This window comes from Scyliorhinus torazame, chromosome 17 (assembly GCF_047496885.1).
Source record: "Scyliorhinus torazame isolate Kashiwa2021f chromosome 17, sScyTor2.1, whole genome shotgun sequence".
Classification (NCBI taxonomy): domain Eukaryota; kingdom Metazoa; phylum Chordata; class Chondrichthyes; order Carcharhiniformes; family Scyliorhinidae; genus Scyliorhinus; species Scyliorhinus torazame.
In genome coordinates this window covers 179,161,752-179,184,750 of record NC_092723.1, presented here as the reverse complement: position 1 = coordinate 179,184,750, position 22,999 = coordinate 179,161,752, and positions in this window count along the sequence as shown.

Below are 22,999 nucleotides of genomic sequence, written 5' to 3'. Positions count from 1 at the left end.
CCACCTCCTTGCCCCTCTGCCTTCCTCTCCCGCACTTGCACAGCCCTCCTTTCACATTGCCCCCGCTTGTTTTTGTCACCCCCCCCCCCCCCCCCCCCCCCACCCCCCCTTCACCTTGCACCCCATCCCTGGTCGAACTGTAGTCCATTAGAGTGGAGGGTTCATGCGTCCCGCCGCACAGTGCTGCCCATAAAGACCAGCCTGGCACGGGGCTGGAGGGCACGAACCTGCCTGCCCCGGCAGAGTGGCGTTCAGCACAACAGGAGTGGCGGAGCGTTGTGATAGGCAGGCTGTGTATGTTGTAAACCTCCTGTTGTGTTCTTGCACCCTTGCCACCCTCAGTGTTGCAGAATGTTTTCCAAACCCCTCCTTACCCATCAACCAATCTTTATGTAATACAGAATACCAAAGGCTACTGAAATGGAAGCTTGCAAAGTGTACCTGGGCATCATTCCTCCACAAGATTGGGGCGATAAAATGCATTGTGAGCGCCATGTTTGTAGCATAAATGAATGTTATATCAGGGCTCTCGATGCAGTTCAGACTGGGGCAATGCAGCAAATGCCACAAATCTTCCTCCAATTAACACATGTCAAGCATAAACCACACGACCTATTGGATCGGAATGAGGGTAATGGAGCTTTCCCGCAGTGAGACTAAATTAGCGAGAGGCTTGCACCAGCTGTACCTCTGCTGACATTTATCAGTGTCTCAATCTGACTTGACAACCTTCATTCCGTTGTGTTAATTACTAACTGTTGAAACACACAGAGGCGTTCAAAGACGTTTGTAAACGCTGCCCTGAGCCAATTTGTGGAGGGCGAGAAGCCAGAGAAATCTGTACAGTTTATCCCACAGCTGTTAATTATAATTCCATTAACACAACAGCCTGATACATAACTGAAATATAACTAATCCACGCAATGGATCAGGGTATATGGCTCCATGTTCCATCACTCAGACACCAACAGAAATTCCATTGTGTTGCTAGTTGGGAGTTAAAGGTTACTCTGTTGGTGAGCACAGTACGAAGTCTTACAACACCAGGTTAAAGTCCAACAGGTTTGTTTCGATGTCACCTGAGGAAGGAGCAGCGCTCCGAAAGCTAGTGACATCGAAACAAACCTGTTGGACTTTAACCTGGTGTTGTAAGACTTCCTACTGTGCTCACCCCAGTCCAACGCCGGCGTCTCCACATCTGTTGGTAAGATGTGGGGGAAAGGTTGAAGAGAAGATTGGGCTGCTGAAGAGGTGGACAGGGTGCGAGGTACCTTCTCAGTGGAAGAATTTGAGACAAAACTTCACTGGAGACAGAGAAGCAAGAGTTTTTGATCTTTCATCCACTATTGTGATGGTCCCATGACAAGTCGGCAATGACAGCCAGAGACTTCACAGCGGGCAAGATCCACGGTTCCGGAGCTGGTGGACTAAGATTCCTGGGAGATGCTGCTATAAACAGGAGGATGCTGGATGAGCATCAGACTCATAAGGTGGTACCTAGAACCATCTCAAAGGATCCAAGATGGATGACAGGAGATGGGGACAGTGGTCACCAGACTAGTAATCCAGACCGCTCAGGTAATCCGCTGGGTTCAAACCCCACTACGGCAGGGAGTGGAATTTAAGCATCTAGAATTAAAAGTCTAAAGGCAACCATGAAACTATTGTCGATTGTTGGAAAAACCCACCTGCTTCACCTCCTTTAGGGAAGGAAATCTGCCGTCCTTACCTGGCCTGGCCTACATGTGACTCCAGACCCACAGCAACGTGGTCGTCACTTAAATTTCCTCTAGCAAGTCACTCAGTTGTATTCAATCACTACAAAGAAAATACAAAGGAATGAAACCGGACGGACCATCCGGCATCGACCCAGGCCCCGGAAACGACAACGGCAGACCCAGCCCTCAAAGTCCTCCTCACAAACATCTGGGGGCTTGTGCCAAAGTTGGGTGAGCTGTCTCACAGACTAGTCAAGCAACAGCCTGACATCGACATTCTCACAGAACCATACCTTGCAGACAATGTCCCAGACAATCTCACCATTCCTGGGTACGTCCTTGTTCACCGGCAGGAAAGACCCAACAGATGTGACGGCACAGTGGTCGGGAGGGAGTTGCCCTGGGAGACTTCAAAATCGTCTCTGGACCCCACTATGTCTCATGGCTTCAGGTCAAACATGGGCAAGGAAACCTCCTGCTGATTACCACGTACCGGCCACCATCAGCTGACGAATCAGTGCTCCTCCATGTTGAACACCACTTGGAGGAAACACTGAGGGTGGCAAGGGTGCAGAATGTACTCTGGGTGGGGGACTTCAATCCATCACCAAGAGTGGCTCGGTAATACCACCACAGACTGAGTCGAATGCTCAGAAGGCCTCTGGTCATCTGGGAGCCCACCCAGGACGCCCCTCTGAACACCCTCATACCCCAGCTGATCAAAGAGGACCAGGCTCAATAAGAATATAACTATTGGACTGGGACAGCGGCAGGTGGGAAGGGAACCAACAAGAGGGAAGACATACTAGACCTCATCCTCACCAACCTGCTTCCGAAGATGTATCTGTTCACGATAGTATCGGCACAGTCCCTGTGGAGGCGAAGTCACTACCTGCGTGCTAAATGGGATAGATTTCAAACATATAAAAATAGTCTTTATTAGTGTCACAAGTAGGCTTACATTAACACTGCAATGAAGTAGGGCAGCAAGGTGGCGCAGTGGGTTAGCCCTGCTGCCTCATGGCACCGAGGTCCCAGGTTCGAATCCCAGCTCTGGGTCACTGCCCATGTGGAGTTTGCACATTCTCCCTGTGTCTGCGTGGGTTTCGCCCCCAAAACACAAAGATGTGCAGGGTAGGTGGACTGGCCACGCTAAATTGCCCCTTAATTGGAAAAAATGAATTGGGTACACTAAATTAGAAAAAAAACACTGCAATGAAGTTTCTGTGAAAAGCCCCCAGTCACCGCACTCCGGCACCTGTTCGGGTCCACAGAGGGAGAATTCAGAATGTCCAATTCACCTGTCAGCATGTCTTTGGACTGTGGGAGGAAACTGGAGCACCCGGAGGAAACCCGTGCAGACATGGGGAGAACGTGCAGACTCCGCACAGACAGTGATCCCAAGCCGGGAATCAAACCCGGGACCCTGGCACCGTGAAGCAACAATGCTACCCACTGTGCTACCGTGCCACCCCTAATGACACTGGACCAGTAATCCTGAGGGAACATGGGTTTATAACCACACACACCCAAACACCACCCCCCCCCCCACCCCCCCCCCGGACCCCAATGAAATCTGTTGAGATTTAACTCCGGAATTATATAATGTTAGTATCAGTAATGATGACCATCACAGCCATTATTGATTGTCATCAACCCCTCCAATCTAGTTCAGTGATGCCCTTTAAGGAAATAAATCTGCCACCCTTACCCGAGCTGGCCTACCTGTGACTCCAGATCCACAGCAATGTGGTTGACTTAAATAACCCCCCAAGCAACTGGGTTCAGGGGCAATTGAGGACAGGGAATAAGCACTGGCCCAGTCAGCGATGCCCCCATTTCATGAATTAATTTTTAGAAACTTTGCTCGCTGAAACAGCCAGCCAACATCGGCTCCTGGGGTGGTGGCCTATATTTGACACTGTGAAAGCCTCCATGAGCAAAAGAAGGCTTGTCAGATTGCGATTAGAAACAAAATTTATAAAGTTACATCCTGCAAGACCAACACCTGCATTCAAATGTCAGGGCCGGAATTCACCCCCCTCCCCCCTCCCATTCACCGTTGGGCAGCACAGTAGCACAGTGGTTATCCCAGTTGCTTCACAGCTCCAGGGTCCCAGGTTCGATTCCCGGCTTGGGTGCGAAGTCTGCACGTTCTCCCCGTGTCGGCTAGGGTTTCCTCCGGGTCTTCCAGTTTCCTCCCACAGTCCAAAGATGTGTAGTTGTTGGTGGATTGGCTATATTAAATTGCCCTTAGTGTCCAAAAAAGGTGGAGGTGTGGGCTTAGGTCGGGTGCTCTTTCCAAGGGCCGGTGCAGACTCGATGGGCTGAATGGCCTCCTTCTGCACTGTAAATTCTATGATAACCACCCACCCTTACCCCCACGCCCTCCAATATCATCTTAGTCCCCCTCACCCCGCCCTCCCCCACCATCCCCTGTTGTCCATTCCCCAGCATAATTTACCGTGAGTTCATCCACAATCCACATCCAGGGAATTTGATACTGTTTCGTCTCTGGCTCTCACTTAGGAGAGAAGTGGTGGCTTAGTGAGGAGGCTGCGTGGGACACCTACAGAAACCTGGGGTGGGACGAGGGGAGCCACCTTTCAGACAGAATAACTTCCATCTTAATTTCCACCAAAAAGAATTCCCTTGGCTGTTCTTGGATGGGGAGCGTTGAGGAAATTTCCTCTCATAAAATACATCAGCAAAGTTCAGCTGAACATTACTGAACTTCGGAACAAACAATGTCTAATCACCATCTGTGCAGCCATATGGAAACAACAAGAAATAAATCACACTGATAGCAATTTGGCGAATAGACCCCGGGAATGATTGAAGCAGCTGTATTGTATGAAATGATACCAAATACTTAATGAAATAGGACAAGATGAATAACAGTCCATTCAAAATGTGCCCTTGTTGGAGGAGATTTAATTCCTCTGGAAAAATGTGCTGGCTTTTGGTTCCATTTCCAGGTGGAACTTAAAGAGCTATCAAAGATCCAACTTTGTCAGGGGAGGGGTAAGAGAGGTCGTGCTATGGGATCATTTCTGTTCCTCCGAGGGAGGTCCCTCAACAGTGCAGCACTCCCTCAGAACTGCACTGGGGCATAAGCCTAGATAATGCGCTCACAACCTTTTGATTCGCAGGCGAACCAGGTACCAACTGAGCGACGGTCGACATCGAAGATTTGAAGAAAGATTCTGTTCATGTTGGGCCAGTTTGCAGATGGGTGGGCCAGGAAGTGGATGGGTCAATCCTGTTCTAACTGTGGCCCCTCCCCCCCCACCCCCTCACCTCTCCCTAACACTCCAGTTAGTCTTGGAGGGGGGGACAGGGGTTGGACTGGTGGGCGTTGGTATAGAGTTTTTCTCTCTGGTTAACACGCACGCCTTTTCCTAGAGTTGACTTGAATCACCACAGTGACATAAAGAGCGAAAATCCTGGCCTTTGCCCAGCATTAATAATGCCTCATTCGGGTGAGCTCGATGAAAACTCTCCAGTCCTCATTGGCATCTTACTCTACAGCATGAAGCAATACTAGAAATGATGAGTGATGATGGCCTTTGCAATAAATTGCTAATAGAGACTGAATTTATTGGTGTTCTGTTGAGGATGTAGCCCTGCTAATGTGTGGAGTGAAGATAATATGTAATGCATATCATAGATTTCAGAAAATATTTAATAAGAGATTTATGGTTAAACAGTAAATTAAGATAGATTGAATGGTGAATCAGTTGGATGAAATGTAATAGAGATCAATGAAAATGCTAATAGTTTTGCTTTGCAATTAAGGCAAATGCCTCTGGTTACAATATTTATTGGCGACATTCATTGTAAATAAAATTTCTCAAGGCAGCTTTGTGCATATATTAACGAACACAGAATCCGAGGCGTAAAAGATCTCCCTGTTGCCATGGTAAAGAAAGGAAGTCCTGCGTTTACATATCACCCACCGTTCACGGCATCAGAACATCCCAGAATCGCTGATGAAGTCCTTTCGAAGTCTGCTGGTGTTGCACTGTGGAAAACATCAAATAAGTTGTTTGCCTTCTGTGTGGTCTGCGTGAGATTTTCCGTCATTTCACTGCCCACGCACACGTGGAGACCCTGCAGAAGGGCAGACCCGAGGGAAGAACTGATATCCCTCAAACCACAGAGTGACCTGAAGATTCCTCACGCTAGCCGAGATACCTTACTGCTTTGGTCAGAATCCAGTTGGCATGAGCCGCTCCAAACTGTGTCCCAAGGTCAACGTCAATGTTTCCATCAATGACCAGACTGATCTGCAGATATTATTAAATATTATTGGGCAGGACAAATCTAGATGCCCCTAATATTCAAAAGATGTCATCGCTGACAGTGGCAGCACTCTCAGTAACTCACCAAAGCGGCAGGCTCGGTTTATCTGTGCTCTATGTGCAGATCCTGAGCTCACCACAATGCAAAATGCAATCAAATGTTGCCTCCTACCTGGTGAAAAAAATTTTGAGACATTATGCAGCAGGTTTAAAGATACGAATGACAGATGGAGTGCAGGAAACTTTGTTTTATCGCCTGAGGAGACCCATAACTGAACGTAAATAATGGGAATAAGGTGCAGGGTCGGATACGCTAAAATACTGGCCCCCAGTAAAATGAGTAATTTAGGAAAGATTATCATTTTACCAGATCATTCATCCAGCAGAGAGCAGTAGAGCGGAGCTGCTGATTGGCTGTTGTGGGGGAAATTTGCATATGTGCATTGTGCTCACCGTTACTTGAAGGTGGTTTGTGGAGGAGCTGTTGTCAAGTGACACTTCCTTTAACTCCACCTCCTTTAACCTAAGGGGTAGAGTGAATAACAGGTAAGCTCTTTCTTTCTTTTTCTTTTTTTATCTAGAGGGGATGGCAGGGAAGGCAGTGCAATGTTCCTCCTGCAGAATGTTTGAGGTGAGGAATGCCGTCAGTGTCCCTGCTGATTTCATCTGTGGGAAGTGCACCCATCTCCAGCTCCTCAGAAACCGCGTTAGGGAACTGGAGCTGGAGCTGGATGAACTTCGGATCATTCGGGAGGCAGAGGTGGTTATAGATAGAAGCTTCAGGGATGTAGTTACTCCCAAGAATAAAGATAGATGGGTGACGGTGAGAGGGGCTGGGAGGAAGCAGTCAGTACAGGGATCCCCTGTGGTCGTTCCCCTTAGTAACAAGTATACCGCTTTGGATACTGTTGGGGGGGGGACTTACCAGGGGTAAGCCATGGGGTACAGGTCTCTGGCACAGAGTCTGTCCCTGGTGCTCAGAAGGGAAGGGGGGAGTGGAGTAGAGCATTAGCCATTGGAGACTCCATAGTTAGGGGGATAGATAGGAGATTCTGTGGAAACGAGAGAGACTCGCGGTTGGTGTGTTGCCTCCCAAGAGCCAGGGTGTGTGATGTCTCAGATCGTGTTTTTGGGATCCTTAAGGGGGAGGGGGAGCAGCCCCAAGTTGTGGTCCACATAGGTACCAACGACATAGGTAGGGATAGGGATGTAAGGCAGGAATTCAGGGAGCTAGGGTGGAAACTTAGATCTAGGACAAACAGAGTTATTATCTCTGGGTTGCTACCCATGCCAAATGCTAGCGAGACGAGGAATAGGGAGAGAGAGGAGTTGAACACGTGGCTACAGGGATGGTGCAGGAGGGAGGATTTCAGTTTTCTGGATAATTGGGGCTCATTCTGGGGTCGGTGGGACCTCTACAAACGGGATGGTCTACACCTGGACCAGAGGGGTACCAATATCCTGGGGGGGAAATTTGCTAATGCTTTTCGGGAGGGTTTAAACTAGTTCAGCAGGGGCTTGGGAACCTGAATTGTCACTCCAGTATACAGGAGGTTGAGAGTAGTGACGTCATGAGTAAGGTTTCAAAGTTGCAGGAGTGTACCGGCAGGCAGGAAGGTGGTTTAAAGTGTGTCTTCTTCAATGCCAGGAGCATCCGGAATAAGGTGGGTGAACTTGCGGCATGGGTTGGTACCTGGGACTTCGATGTTGTGGCCATTTTGGAGACATGGATAGAGCAGGGACAGGAATGGTTGTTGCAGGTGCTGGGGTTTAGATATTTCAGTAAGCTCAGGGAAGGTGGCAAAAGATAGGGAGGGGTGGCATTGTTAGTCAAGGACAGTATTACACCTTTGCGTCCCTAGTAGCCCGGCGTAGGATCCTACTCATGTGGAAGGAGGCGAAATCCCCCAGACTGGAGGCCTGGGTAAACGATATGGCGGGGTTCATTAAACTGGAGCAGATAAAGTTTACCCTGAGAGGATCGGCTCAAGGGTTCACCAGGCGGTGGCAGCCATTTCTCGACTACCTAGGGGAACGTTAGAGGGAAGACAGATGACCAGCAGCAGCAACCCAGGGGGGAGGGGGGGGGGGGGGGGGAGGGGGGGGAGCTTTAGTTTAGTTTATGTCAAACGATTATGGGGTTTAGTTATTTGTGTATTGTTAAAATTTCTTTACTGTTACGTTTGCTTTGTAAGAGGGAAAAAATTGTTGTTTGGGAAAAAAAAAAAATTTCAATAAAATATATATTTTTTAAAAGGACAGTATTACGGTGGCAGAAAGGACGTTTGATGAGGACTCGTCTACTGAGGTAGTATGGGCTGAGGTTAGAAACAGGAAAGGAGAGGTCACCTTGTTAGGGGTTTTCTATAGGCCTCTGAAAAGTCCCAGAGATGTAGAGGAAAGGATTGCAAAGGTGATTCTGGATAGGAGTGAAAGCAACAGGGTAGTTGTTGTGGGGGACTTTAACTTTCCAAATATTGACTGGAAACGGTATAGTTCGAGTACTTTAGATGGGTCCGTTTTTGTCCAATGTGTGCATGAGGGTTTCCTGACACAGTATGTAGATAGGCCAACGAGAGGCGAGGCCATATTGGATTTGGTACTGGGTAATGAACCAGGACAGGTGTTAGATTTGGAGGTAGGTGAGCACTTTGGTGATAGTGACCACAATTCGATTACGTTTACTTTAGTGATGGAAAGGGATAGGTATATACCGCAGGGCAAGAGTTATATCTGGGGGAAAGGCAATTATAATGCGATGAGGCAAGACTTAGGATGCATCGGATGGAGAGGAAAACTGCAGGGGATGAGCACAATGGAAATGTGGAGCTTGTTCAAGGAATAGCTACTGCGTGTCCTTGATAAGTATGTACCTGTCAGGCAGGGAGGAAGTGGTCGAGCGAGGGAACCGTGGTTTACTAAAGCAGTCGAAACACTTGTCAAGAGGAAGAAGGAGGCTTATGTAAAGATGGGACATGAAGGTTCACTTAGGGCACTCGAGAGTTACAAGTTAGCTAGGAAGGACCTAAAGAGAGAGCTAAGAAGAGCCAGGAGGGGACATGAGAAGTCTTTGGCAGGTAGGATCAAGGATAACCCGAAAGCTTTCTATAGGTATGTCAGGAATAAAAGAATGACTAGGGTAAGAGTAGGGCCAGTCAAGGACAGTAGTGGGAAGTTGTGCGTGGAGTCCGAGGAGATAGGAGAGGTGCTAAATGAATATTTTTCGTCAGTATTCACACAGGAAAAAGACAATGTTGTCGAGGAGAATACTGAGATTCAGGCTACTAGAAAGGCTTGAGATTCATAAGGAGGAGGTGTTAGCAATTATGGAAAGTGTGAAAATAGATAAGTCCCCTGGGCCGGATGGGATTTATCCTAGGATTCTCTGGGAAGCTAGGGAGGAGATTGCTGAGCCTTTGGCTTTGATCTTTAAGTCAAAAGACTGGAGGATAGCAAATGTTGTCCCCTTGTTCAAGAAGGGGAGTAGAGACAACCCCGGTAACTATAGACCAGTGAGCCTTACTTCTGTTGTGGGCAAAGTCTTGGAAAGGTTTATAAGAGATATGATGTATAATCATCTGGAAAGGAATAATTTGATTAGAGATAGTCAACACGGTTTTGTGAAGGGTAGGTCGTGCCTCACAAACCTTATTGAGTTCTTTGAGAAGGTGACCAAACAGGTGGATAAGGGTAAAGCAGTTGATGTGGTGTATATGGATTTCAGTAAAGCGTTTGATAAGGTTCCCCACGGTAGGCTACTGCAGAAAATACGGAGGCATGGGATTCAGGGTGATTTAGCAGTTTGGATCAGAAATTGGCTAGCTGGAAGAAGACAAAAGGTGGTGGTTGATGGGAAATGTTCAGACTGGAGTCCAGTTACAAGTGGTGTACCACAAGGATCTGTTTTGGGGCCACTGCTGTTTGCCATTTTTATAAATGACCTGGAGGAGGGCGTAGAAGGATGAGTGAGTACATTTGCAGATGACATTATAGTCGATGGAGTTGTGGATATTGCGGAAGGATGTTACAAGTTACAGAGGGACATAGATAAGCTGCAGCACTGGGCTGAGAGGTGGCAAATGGAGTTTAATGCAGTAAAGTGTGAGTTGATTCATTTAGGAAGGAATAACAGGAAGACAGAGTACTGGGCTAATGGTAAGATTCTTGGCAGTGTGGATGAGCAGAGAGATCTCAGTGTCCATGTACATAGATCCCTGAAAGTTGCCACCCAGGTTTGAGAGGGTTGTTAAGAAGGCGTACGGTGTGTTAGCTTTTATTGGTAGAGGGATTGAGTTTTGGAGCCATGAGGTCATGTTGCAGCTGTACAAAACTCTGGTGCGGCCGCATTTGGGGTATTGCGTGTAATTCTGGTCGCCGCATTATCGGAAGGATGTGGAAGCATTGGAAAGGGTGCAGAGGAGATTTACCAGAATGGGTTGCCTGGTATGGAGGGAAGATCTTATGAGGAAAGGCTGAGGGACGTGAGGCTGTTTTCGTTAGAGAGAAGAAGGATAAGAGGTGACTTAATTGAGGCATACAAGATGATCAGAGGATTAGATAGGGTGGATAGTGAGTGCCTTTTTCCTCGGATGGTGATGTCTAGCACGAGGGGACATAGCTTTAAATTGAGGGGAGATAGATATAGGACAGATGTCAGAGGTAGGTTCTTTACTCAGAGAGTAGTAAGGGCGTGGAATGCCCTGCCTGCAACAGTAGTGGACTCGCCAACACTAAGGGCATTCAAATGGCCATTGGATAGACATATGGACGATAAGGGAATAGTGTAGATGGGCTTTAGAGTGGTTTCACAGGTCGGCGCAACATCGAGGGCCGAAGGGCCTGTACTGCGCTGTAATGTTCTATGTTCTATGTTCGAAGATGCACATGGATTATATAACCAGAACGGGAAAGATTAATGAGCCGGCCACTGACAAATTCTGCCACAAACAAAAATCACTGGCACAAACTTTCCTGTTTTATCAGAGCCCCAAACACCACTCCTGGAGACTAAGTGAGAGCAATCCTTCTCCTTCAGTTAATTACTGGAGCCTGAATAGCTTACATTGCTTCATTACATGGGTTACTTTGCTAATGTCAAAGGCTGATAACCGATGAGCTGGGCATACGTGCATCAGCAACACAAACAGTCAGGCGGCACAGAGAGACTGAAAGCTGGGATTTCATGACACCCCATCCCTTCCGCTGCCACTCGCACCGCGAGAGGTGGCAATGTACAGGTTTAACAGATTGACATCTGCAACGGAAGCACATGAGCCCCGGTCTTTATAACTTGGAAGTGTCTCGCTATTTCTTCACTGTTCCCGGATCAAAACCATGGAACTTCTTTTCTAACAGCACTGTGGATGTACCCACCTCACACGCTCGGCAAGAGATCAAGAAGATGGCTCACCATCGCCCTCTCAAGGGCAATTCGAGAGAGGGCAGCAAATGCTGACCTAGCCAGTCACGTTCATTTCCCATGAATTAATTTCAAAAGTATTCTGACAGACGGCAGACCAGGGCTGGTTGCCTTCCTTCCACCTTCCCCAGCTGTATATATTATAGCAGGGGAGGCGGGATGAGGTCCTTAAATGGCCCTTAGTTGGCTTGAGGGCCTCAATAAGGTGGGCATACGGCCTTGTCGCCCCCAGTAATATAGGGGACAGGTTTGGGGACGAGCAGGTAGGTAGTCAGCTGGACTTCGCCTTATTTCACACTGCGCCCCCCTCAATCTTCAGATATGCCAATAGGGGACTATCAAATTCACCCCCTAGTGCCCCATCCCCAATTCCTATGTAATAATCCACACCCCCATCAGTCCATCACACGAACCTGCCTCCCATCCATTGACTCCATCTACACCTCCCGCTGCCTGGGGAAAGCAGGCAGCATTGTCAAAGACCCCTCCCACCCGGCTTACTCACTCTTCCAACTTCTTCCATCGGGCAGGAGATACAGAAGTCTGAGAACACGCACGAACAGACTCAAAAACAGCTTCTTCCCTGCTGTTACCAGACTCCTAAACGACCCTCTTATGGACTGACCTGATTAACACTACACCCTGTATGCTTCATCCGATGCCGGTGCTTATGTAGTTACATTGTATATGTTGTGTTGCCCTATTATGTATTTTCTTTTATTCCCTTTTCTTCCCATGTACTTAATGATCTGTTGAGCTGCTCGCAGAAAAATACTTTTCACTGTACCTCGGTACACGTGACAGTAAACAAATCCAATCCAATCCATTTCACCTTCCCCAACCCCAGCCATATCTGGCCCCCTTAATACGACTCTGAACATACGAGGCGTGTTTCACAAGTCCAAGACAATAGCCAACTGACGCACACAAACTAAAATGATCACTCAGTGTCATAACCCCCAGGAGGACCATGGGGGAACCTTCAGTGATCTTCCCGGGGGGACTGGCGGAGCACAGGCTACCCAGGTAGGGGGCGGAGGCCTATCACCTGGGGCTCGTGATGAGCAACGGTTAAAAGCAGGCCCAGATTGGGGCCTGGTGAGTTAGGCCTCCCAGCTAGGTTTGCACAGGGAGTGAGATGCTGCGTAAGGCAGACACTTGAAAATACTTGTAACTGAATCTATCTTATGTTTAGCCATCAGCCGCCTCTGTTTCTATACTCTGTGTGTAAGGATTTCAGCACTTCCTACTCCCTAAACAGGGACCACCATTGCAATGTAATTTCCTCCTATATTGGTGTGGGATTTATTATTTAATCACAGGTTGTCATTTTCCAGCACATCCAGTCATTCTCTCAGAGCCCTCGAGGTTGCTGTTGGTTTAAGAGCTCTCAAGACGAGAGGCCTTTTTTGTTAGGTTAATCTACATATTCACCTGAACAGCGGAAAACATTGAGGAGATTAAAAAACAATCTTCCTTCTTTCCTCGTCGAATACCCAGAAGTGGCAGGAATCCAGCTGCTGACACATACTTGCCCCATTTTCAAATTGCCTACTTCACTGGTGAGTGTTGCAAACAAGCTCTAATCTCAATATTAAGCAGCAGAAGGAATTTAACCTTTTAAGTGTACGGCTGCACATTTACGAGAGCAATCGATATTGGGCCGGATTCTCCGGTCCCCGGCGGCAAAATCGCATTCGGCAATCGGCCGGAGATTCCCGTTTGCGTCGAAATCGGGGCTGGCGCCACTTCCGCAGTGCTTCCCCCCCTTTTGGAAACGTCGCCTGAGGCCCTCCCCCGATGGGCCGAGTTCCCGGCAGCGTGGAACACTGCTCCGTTTTATTTCCGTGAAGCCGGCATGGCGGCTGCAGACTGTGCCCAGCGCCACCACAGTCGGGCGGGGGCAGGAGCCATTCCGCGGGCAGGGGGGCATTGACGGGGGCAGGGGGCACTGGTGGGGGGTGTTCCGGGGATGGCGAGGCTGATTACAGGGGGGGCAGATTTTGGCAGGCCGGGTCCACGCACGGCCGCCGCTGTTCGCATGCGGGGCCATGGACCGGACAATTCTCCCTCCGTGTCTGCAGGTAAAACCGGGGACTCTACGCTGCTTGCCTGCTAGCCACCCACCAGATGGAGGATCGGTGAAGCAGCATTACATCTGCAAAGTATTTAATTAAGACGAGTGTGACCTGCATGATGGAGGTGAACACATCTGATTGGAAAGAGCACCCTACCCAAGCCCACACCTCCATCCCATCCCCGCACCTCCACTCTATCCCCGTAACCCCACCTTACCTTTTTTGGACACTAAGGGCAATTTAGCATGGCCAGTCCACCTAACCCGCACATCTTTGGACATTTAAACAAATGTATTCCTTACCAATATTGCCTGTTATAGAATCCTTTAAAAATCCTTTGTAAACCATAGAATCCTTGCAGTGCATAAGGAGGCCATCCAACCCATCGGGCCTGCACTGACCCTCTGAAAGCGCTCCCTACCTAGGCTCACTTCCCCAACCTACCCCCGTGACTCCTTAGCCCCACTTGCACTAAGGGGCAATTTAGCGCGGCCAAGCCACGCAACCTGCACATCTTTGGACTGTGGAAGGAAACCGGAGCACCCGGAGGAAACCCACGCAGACACGGGGAGAACGTGCAGACTCCGCACAGCCAGTGACCCAGCGGGGAATCGAACCCAGGTCTCTGGCGCTGTGAGACAGCAGTGCTAACCACTGTGCCACCATCCATAACATCTAAGACACAAAGTAATGAAAACAACTGCGTTAATGTGCACCGTGTGATTGGCTCAGTTGCTCCTCTTTCGCTGGAAGTTTTATTGGGATGGAATCAAATTGCAACCAGACTGCATTGCCCAATGAGGCCAGTGGCACAGCTCATTAGGGTGGCATTGGCTTGCCAGTCAAGGCAGCGGGCACGGGTGGCAGCAAGATCGACCAGGCCAAACGCCTGCCTCTGGAGGGTGGGGTGGAGCGGACAGACATGTGGTTTTAATATTGCTTCATTAGTGGACAGCAAAAGGTTTATTTACAAGTATCTACAAGAGCAACAGCATGTGTGCAGCTAGTTCTAGCACTCTGAATCCCAATTGGTCATCCAGGCAGGTGACCCTTACTCTGCTGTGTTACCCTTAAGGGGTCAATCACCACAAATATACAGCCTGGAGGACCGCTCCTGCCCACCTGGATTCTGTGATAAGGTAGGTGGGGAAGGTGAAAATCTCAGCAGGTCTGGCAGCATCTGTAGGGAGAGAAAAGAGCTAACGTTTCGAGGCCAGATGACCTTTTGTCAAAGCTCAATAGCTCAATTTTTTACAATAGTGACCCTGGATACCTCCAGATGAGAAAACGTAATAAATATAGCAGATGGCATACTTCTGATATGAAACGTGCGAGTGTGCGTGTGTGTTTCTGTATGTGCATGTGTGCGTGACCAATCCACCTAACCTGCACATCTTTGGACTGTGGGAGGAAACCGGAGCACCCGGAGGAAACCCACGCACACACGGGGAGAACGTGCAAACTCCACACAGACAGTGACCCAAGCCGGGAATCGAACCTGGGACCCTGGAGCTGTGAAGCAATTGTGCTATCCACTATGCTACCATGCTGCCCCTTTACACTTTTAATCACAGCACAATCTAGTTTCTAGGACAAACAGATTTTGACAATAAATTTCACAGTGTCAAAGGATCCAAACCTCTGATTCAAATTAAAATCTCCAGTTTTGTTCCCCTAATCCAAGGCATGATCCCTTTTACTAAGGTCAGTGCAAGTCTCTTTGCCTGGATAGCAGCGAACAGTCACATTGATTTGGCTGAAGTTTGACAAATTATTTCCTGGTTTGAAAATCAACATCAAATGGACAAATTTGTGTTTCTTGGAGTCACTCTGAAGTCAGGCGAGACATTTGCAAAAGGATGCGTGCAAACTGGGCACGCTTATAGATTACGCAAGTTGCTATTCAGGTTTTTATTGAAGGAACAAACCTATATTACAAAGAGACATGCTGTCGAAGCTTTTGTCTTGCACTCATCAGAACTGAATCACAAGGATACCAAATCTCTGAGAGTTTTTAAGCGCTGTTCCCTCTGATATTTGGACAGAAATCCTCCAGTCTCGCTCACTGCGGGATTCATCACGCGCAGGATGGCGAATTCGATGGACAAGCTGAAAATCCATTGGCCCCCAGCAGGAATTTCTGGTCCCGAGGAGGGCGTGACTGGAAAGTCCTGCCCTTGCTGTTTTTACGATTTTGACTTGATGAGTGCAAGGTGAAAGGTTTCGACAACATTTCTCTTTTTTTTCAGCAATACTCCAGTGACATACGACCAAAACGACTGTTCATGCAACAAAGTATATTAAAGAGTCCCTTCAGTTCCAGAGGCACGTAGCAACAGACAATGCAAGTTTAAATAATTAATCAACCTTGAATATAGAAGTGCATATAACAACCAAATCATTCTGATTTTGTCCGGGAATTAATTGATGGAAAATTGCTTCATGCATATTGAATGGTCTCTGAATGGCAAATCTTCTTCCCCTCCGCGTGGATCATTACATTCGTGTATCTGTGTTCAGTATGTTCCAGCTGCCTTGATCTTGCTGTTAACGTTTCCTTTCCTCAAAAGCCAAGCAAGGAATAGGACCTGGAGTAAACGACATGGCCGACTAAACCTGCACCGCCATTCAATACGACCATGGCTGAGTTGGGGCTTCAATTCAATTGTCCTGACTGACCCCCCACCCCCCCACCACCACCCCCCCCCCTCCTCCCCCCCCCCTCCCCCACCATATCCCTTAATTCCCTGAGAGACCAAATATCTCACCACCCCCCCAGCCTTAAATATATTCAACGGTGGAGCTTCCACAAACAAAGAACAATACAGCGCAGGAACAGGCCCTTCGGCCCTCCAAGCCTGTACCGGTCATGATACCAACCTTGGCCAAAACCCTCAGCACTCCCTTGTGCCGTATCCCTCTATACCCATCCTATCCATGTGTTTGTCAAGGTGCCTTTTGAACGCCGTTAATGTATCTGCTTCCACAACCGCCTCTGGCAACACGGTCCAGGCACTCACCACCCTCTGTGTAAAAACACCTGCCTCGTTCATCTCCTCAAAACTTTGCCGCACGGACCTTAAACCTATGCCCCTGAGTGGCTGACCCCTCCACCCTGGGAAAGAGTATCTGCCCATCCACTCTATCCATGCCCCTCATAATCTTGTAGACCTCCATCAGGTCACCCCTCAACCTCCGTCGTTCTAATGAATGAATTCTCTCCCTTGTGGGGTAGAGAATTTGAAAGATTCACAGCCCTTTGAGTGAAGAAATTTCTCCTCATCTCAACCTTAATTGATCGGCCCCTGATCCTGGGGCTGCGTTTTCGGCTGCCCCCAACACCTTTTAAACCCCCGAGAAAATAGACCCAATTTACTCAGCCTCTCACTGCAGAACAACGCCCTCATTCCAGGGACTAGTTTAGCGAACCTTCGCTATACCACGTCCAATGTGAAGGTCAGAACTGCACACAGTATTCCAAATGTGGTCTCACAGAGCAGGCATTGTCAAACTCGGGAGCGCGACCCGCGGGTGGGTCGCGGGCGGGTGTCGGGAGGGTCGCGGAGCCGTCCGTCGCGGCGCTCCCGATCGCGCAACAGCCGCAGCAGCCACAGCAGCCGGCTTTTAATAATGCCGGCTGCAAGCGGCCTTCAAAATAGCCAGGAACTGATTTTAAAAATTTGGCCGCATTGCGCATGCGTGCCCGATCATTGGTGCGCGTGCGCAGTACGGACGCATTTTAAAAATATGGTCGTAGCCTTTTTTTTTCCAAGTTCGGGGGGCCAAAGGGACCAAAGGGACCCAAAAACATTTCCGCCATTTTTGTCAGCAACACACAAAGAGAAAATGGTGGGTCGCTCAGGTCAGCCGGCGTGAGTCGTGAAGGTCGGCCAGCGTGGGTCGTGAAGGTCGGCCGGCGTGGGTCGCTCAGGTCAGCCCGCTGGGTGGCGAAGGTCGGCCGGCTGGGTGGCGAAGGTCGGCCAGCGTGGGTCGCGAAGGTCGGCCGGCTGGGTGGCGAAGGTCGGCTGGCTGGGTGGCGAAGGTCGGCTGGCTGGGTGGCGAAGGTCGGCTGGCTGGGTGGCGAAGGTCGGCCAGCGTGGGTCGCGAAGGTCGGCTGGCTGGGTGGCGAAGGTCGGCTGGCTGGGTGGCGAAGGTCGGCTGGCTGGGTGGCGAAGGTCGGCTGGCTGGGTGGCGAAGGTCGGCCGGCTGTGTGGCGAAGGTCGGCCAGCGTGGGTCGCGAAGGTCGGCCGGCTGGGTGGCGAAGGTCGGCCAGCGTGGGTGGCGAAGGTCGGCCGGCTGGGTGGCGAAGGTCGGCCAGCATGGGTCGCGAAGTTCGGCCGGCTGGGTGGCGAAGGTCGGCCAGCGTGGGTCGCGAAGGTCGGCCAGCGTGGGTCGTGAAGGTCGGCCGGCGTGGGTCGCGAATGTCGGCCGGCTGGGTGGCGAAGGTCGGCCAGCGTGGGTCGCGAAGGTCGGCTGGCTGGGTGGCGAAGGTCGGCCAGCGTGGGTCGCGAAGGTCGGCTGGCTGGGTGGCGAAGGTCGGCCAGCGTGGGTCGCGAAAGTCGGCCGGCTGGGTGGCGAAGGTCGGCCAGCGTGGGTCGCGAAGGTCGGCCGGCTGGGTCGCGAAGGTCGGCCGGATGGGTGGCGAAGGTCAGCCGGCGTGAGTCGTGAAGGTCGGCCAGCGTGGGTCGTGAAGGTCGGCCGGCTGGGTGGCGAAGGTCAGCCGGCCGGGTGGCGAAGGTCGGCCGGCTGGGTGGCGAAGGTTGGCCGGCGTGGGTCGCGAAGGTCGGCCGGCTGGGTCGCGAAGGTCGGCCAGCTGGGTGGCGAAGGTCGGCCAGCGTGGGTCGTGAAGGTCAGCCAGCGTGGGTCGTGAAGGTCGGCCGGCTGGGTGGTGAAGGTCGGCCAGCGTGGGTCGCGAAGGTCGGCCGGCTGGGTGGCGAAGGTCGGCCAGCGTGGGTCGTGAAGGTCGGCCGGCGTGAGTCGTGAAGGCCGGCCAGCTGGGTGGCGAAGGTCGGCCGGCATGAGTCGTGAAGGTCGGCCGGCGTGAGTCGTGAAGGTCGGCCAGCGTGGGCCGCGAAGGTCGGCCGGCGTGAGTCGTGAAGGTCGGCCAGCTGGGTGGCGAAGGTCGGCCGGCGTGAGTCGTGAAGGTCGGCCGGCGTGAGTCGTGAAGGTCGGCCAGCGTGGGTCGCGAAGGTCAGCCAGCATGGGTCGCGAAGGTCGGCCAGCGTGGGTCACGAAGGTTGGCCGGTTGGTCAAAATGGGTCCCCGGAAAAAAAGTTTGAAGAACACTGTCATAGAGCCCTGTACGACAGTAGCAAGTCTTCTTTGCACCACATATTCCAATTCTAGCGGCTAGTCATATAACAATGAACCGTAACGGCTGACAGACTAAATGAAGACCAAATGCAAAGTTCGTCGAGGTTGGAGATTTGATTGCAGTGTTATTCCCAGTCCAAGGATTAATAGACGTCGTTGCGAATTGATTTTTCAGCAAATGGAATGATTTCAGAAATAAATTGTGTAAATAAATCATCTGAGGCAAAAGTTGGTTGAATTTCTTCAGTGCCGGAGAAGAAAGGATGAAGGGAAAGCAGGTGGAGGTGAGGAGGCTGGTGCGGCAACGGGAGTTAGTTTCGGTTTTAGCAAAAAGGGGACTGAGCTCTTCATATGGTGAGTCAATCTCACACTCGTCTTCACCCAACGGGAGTTTTGAGATGATAAGACGCAGGAGAATGGCCATTCAGCCCATCGAATCTGCCCCACCATTCAGGGAGATCATGACTGTTCTGATGTGATAACCCACAAATCCATTTTCTCGCCTCATCCCAGAACCCGCGATTCCCTTTCTAATTAAAAACCTGTCTATGTCAGCATTGAACATAATTAATGACCCAGCCTCTGCAGCTCGCTGCAGTAAAGAATGCCACAGATTCACTACCCTCTGGTCCTAGCCTCTCCCACAAGGGGAAACAACCTCTCAGAATCTACCCTGTCAAACTCCCTGCGAATCCTATATGTCTCAATAAGGTCGCCTATCATTCTTCTAAACTCCAATGTGTACCGGCCCAACCTACTCAACTTCTCTTCATAAGAAATCCCTCCATACCCGGGATCAGCCGAGTGAACCTTCTCTGGATTGCCTCCAATGTCGGTATATCTTTCCTTAGATAAGGGGACCAAAGCAGCTCACAGTATTCCAGGTGTGGTCGAACTAGCGCCTTGTATAGTTTTAGCAAGACTTCCCTATTTTTATATCCCACCTCATTCCCTTTGAAATAAAGGCCAACATTCCATTTACCTCCCTATTACCTGCTGAATTTAGATGCTAGCTTTTTGTGATTTGTGCACGAGGACCCTGAAATCCCCTCTGTGCTGCAGTTTTCTGCAATCTTTCTCCATTTAAATAATATTCAGCTCCTTTATTCTTCTTACCAAAGTGCATAACTTCACATTTTCCGACGTTATGTTCCATCTGCCAAGTTTTTGCCCACTCACCTAACCTGTCTATATCCCTCTTTGTGTCATCCTCACCACTTGCCTTCCCATTTATTTTTGTGTCATCTGCAAACTTGGCAATAGTGCATTCATTTGCCTCATCCTAGTCATTATTATATAGGAAAACAATTGTGGCCCCAGCACTAATCTCTGTTGAACCCCAGTAGTTACAGGTGGCCATCATAAAAATGCCCCTCTTATCACAACTCTCTGTCTTCTATCAGTTAGCCAATACTCTATCCATGTTAATATACTACCCCCAACACCATGAGCTCTTATCTTATTAATGATTATAATAATCTTTATTGTCACAAGTAGGCTTACATTAACACTGCAATGAAGTTACTGTGAAAGACCCCTAGTCGCCACATTCCGGCGCCTGTTCGGGTACACAGAGGGAGAATTCAGAATATCCAATTCACCTAACAAGCACGTCTTTCGGGAATTGTGGGAGGAAACCGGAGCACCCGGGGGAAACTCATGCAGACACGGGGAGAAAGGTGCAGACTCCGCACAGACAGTGACCCAAGCCGGGAATCGAACCGGGGACCCTGGAGCTGTGAAACAACAGTGCTACCCACAGTGCTAGCGTGCCACCCAAAGTGGCCTTTTGCGCGGTACCTTATCGAACGCTTTTTGGAAATCCAAGTATATTACGTCCACTGTTTCCCCTTTATCTATCCTGCTTCTACCATGTCATAGAATTCTAATAAATTTGCCAAGCAAGAGTTCCACTATATGAAGCCATGCTGAATCTGCTTGATTATATTGTGTATTTCTAAATGCTCAAGTCTGCCTGTCCTGCAGTTCCAATCCTTTTCATTTCTGGACAGCAACAACAGCAGACCCCTGTTACACGTGTTGGTCTATTGCCTAGAAACATGCACCTATTATCATTGTTTCAGGAGCACTCTGGTGTAGTGGTCTGGCTATCCATATATCTGATGTGCTCAGTGTTGTAGCCAGAGGTGGATTTACTGTTCGTGGGGCCCTGTGCTCAGCTTTATTTATGGATCCCACCCCACCCGCACCCCGAGTTCTGAAGGCTGTAGCCTCACACCCCCCCCCCTCCCCCACCCCCCAGACAGAGTCCCTTGACCCCCACCCCCCAGACACACTCCCTCTACCCCCATGAGGCTAAATGACCTTCTCGCCATTTTGGGGCGAGATCCAGAAATCTCCATCGGGAGCAGGCAGAGGGAATTTCAAAATCGCCTGCGCCCAGCGTAAATCTCGTTTTAGCCTTTCCCGCGATTCATCTGGTCCGTCCAGATCTGTGCCGGGCACAATGCAGCCGTTGATTTGCTCACATGCCCTCTACACCCACCCCAGACAGATTGCCTCTACTCCAACCTCGCACTCACTCTCTCGACACCCACCCCCACACACATTCTCTCTACACGCAGCCTCCCACACACTCTCTCTGCACCCACCCCTCCCACACACTCTCTCTACCCCCCACAACGCAGTCGCTGAATTGCACACACGCCCTGACACACTCACTTACTTCCTTCCCACCCTTAATGCGTGGTCTCTCTTACCCCACCCTCTCACAGTCGCTCTGCTCTCACCGCCCCACCCCTATCCTCCCCACCCCCCTGCCCCCACCCCTATCACCCGTGGTATAGTGCGGAATTTTAAAATGCAGAAACTCAAAGAAAATATCTTGGCCATATAATTTCTTAATATTCTATTAAATTGTTTTCCTATGTATTAATCATTTCAGTCCCAAACATCTGTAGCGATGCTTTTTATTGAAAAATATTAGTGCCGGTTGGCATTTTATTTCAAGCCATGAACTATTGGAGCATTAGTCTTTGGCATAGCTAGAAATTCATTATGCAGCAGTTTAATTACCTAATTCCTGCCTATTAAAAACATGAATTATAGACCTTTACCAACACAATATGGAACAAAACTGGGTAAATAGATTTAAGATACAGGACAACCATAATAGCAGAACCAGCTTAAGGGGCTGAATGGCCTTCTCTTGTTCCTGTGCTCCTATCTAGTTATTAATTAATGGGCCTGGGCACATGTACAAGCAATCCTGCATCAAGCTCGACCTTCAATCAATTCAAACTAGTCCAGATCTCAAATAACTGTTGCTTCACAGCTCCAGGGGCCCAGGTTCGATTCCCGGCTTGGGTCACTGTCTGTGCGGAGTCTGCACATCCTCCCCGTGTCTGCGTGAGTTTCCTCCGGGTGCTCCGGTTTCCTCCCACAAGTCCCGATGGACGTGCTGTTAGATAGTTTGGACATTCTGAATTCTCCCTCTGTGTACCCAAACAGGCACCGGAATGTGGCGACTAGGGGATTTTCACAGTAACCTCATTGCAGTGCTAATGTCAGCCGCCTTATGACAATAAAGATTATTATTATTCATCTAAATGAATAGCTTGCATAGTACCTCTCCGATTTTCTGTAGAATTTGAGGTTAAATGTTATCAGAGCCAGCAACTTGATCAATCTTCAGTGCCCCAAACCAATCTAAAGCCATTTATGTATTTATAATATCCAAAGCATTTATACCTACTGCTGCATCATCTTCAATGGTGAAAATGAATATAAAACATATATATTTACATGTAAGCTGTATCCTCATCCTCAATCTTAGCCACTGTGCCAAATCTTTCAAAGGACCAAGTGGTTTTTCTGGCCACTAACAGAACTTACGAAGCTTTACCATGAAAATGCCACCTGACCAACTGTTTTGTTTCAATCTTCTTTTGGCATTTCAATGTGGCTTTAGTTAACTTCAGCTCTATCTAATCCCTGTACATGGAATCTTGCCAATGTTTGAGACTAACGACGTGCAGGTTAGGTGGATTGGCCATGATAAATTGCCCTTAGTGACCAAAAAAGGTTAGGAGGGGTCATTGGGATAGGGTGGAAGTGAGGGCTTAAGTGGGACGGTGCAGACTCGATCTGCCGAATGGCCTCCTTCTGGACTGTATGTTCTATGTTCTAAGTATGAAGCTACTGTGA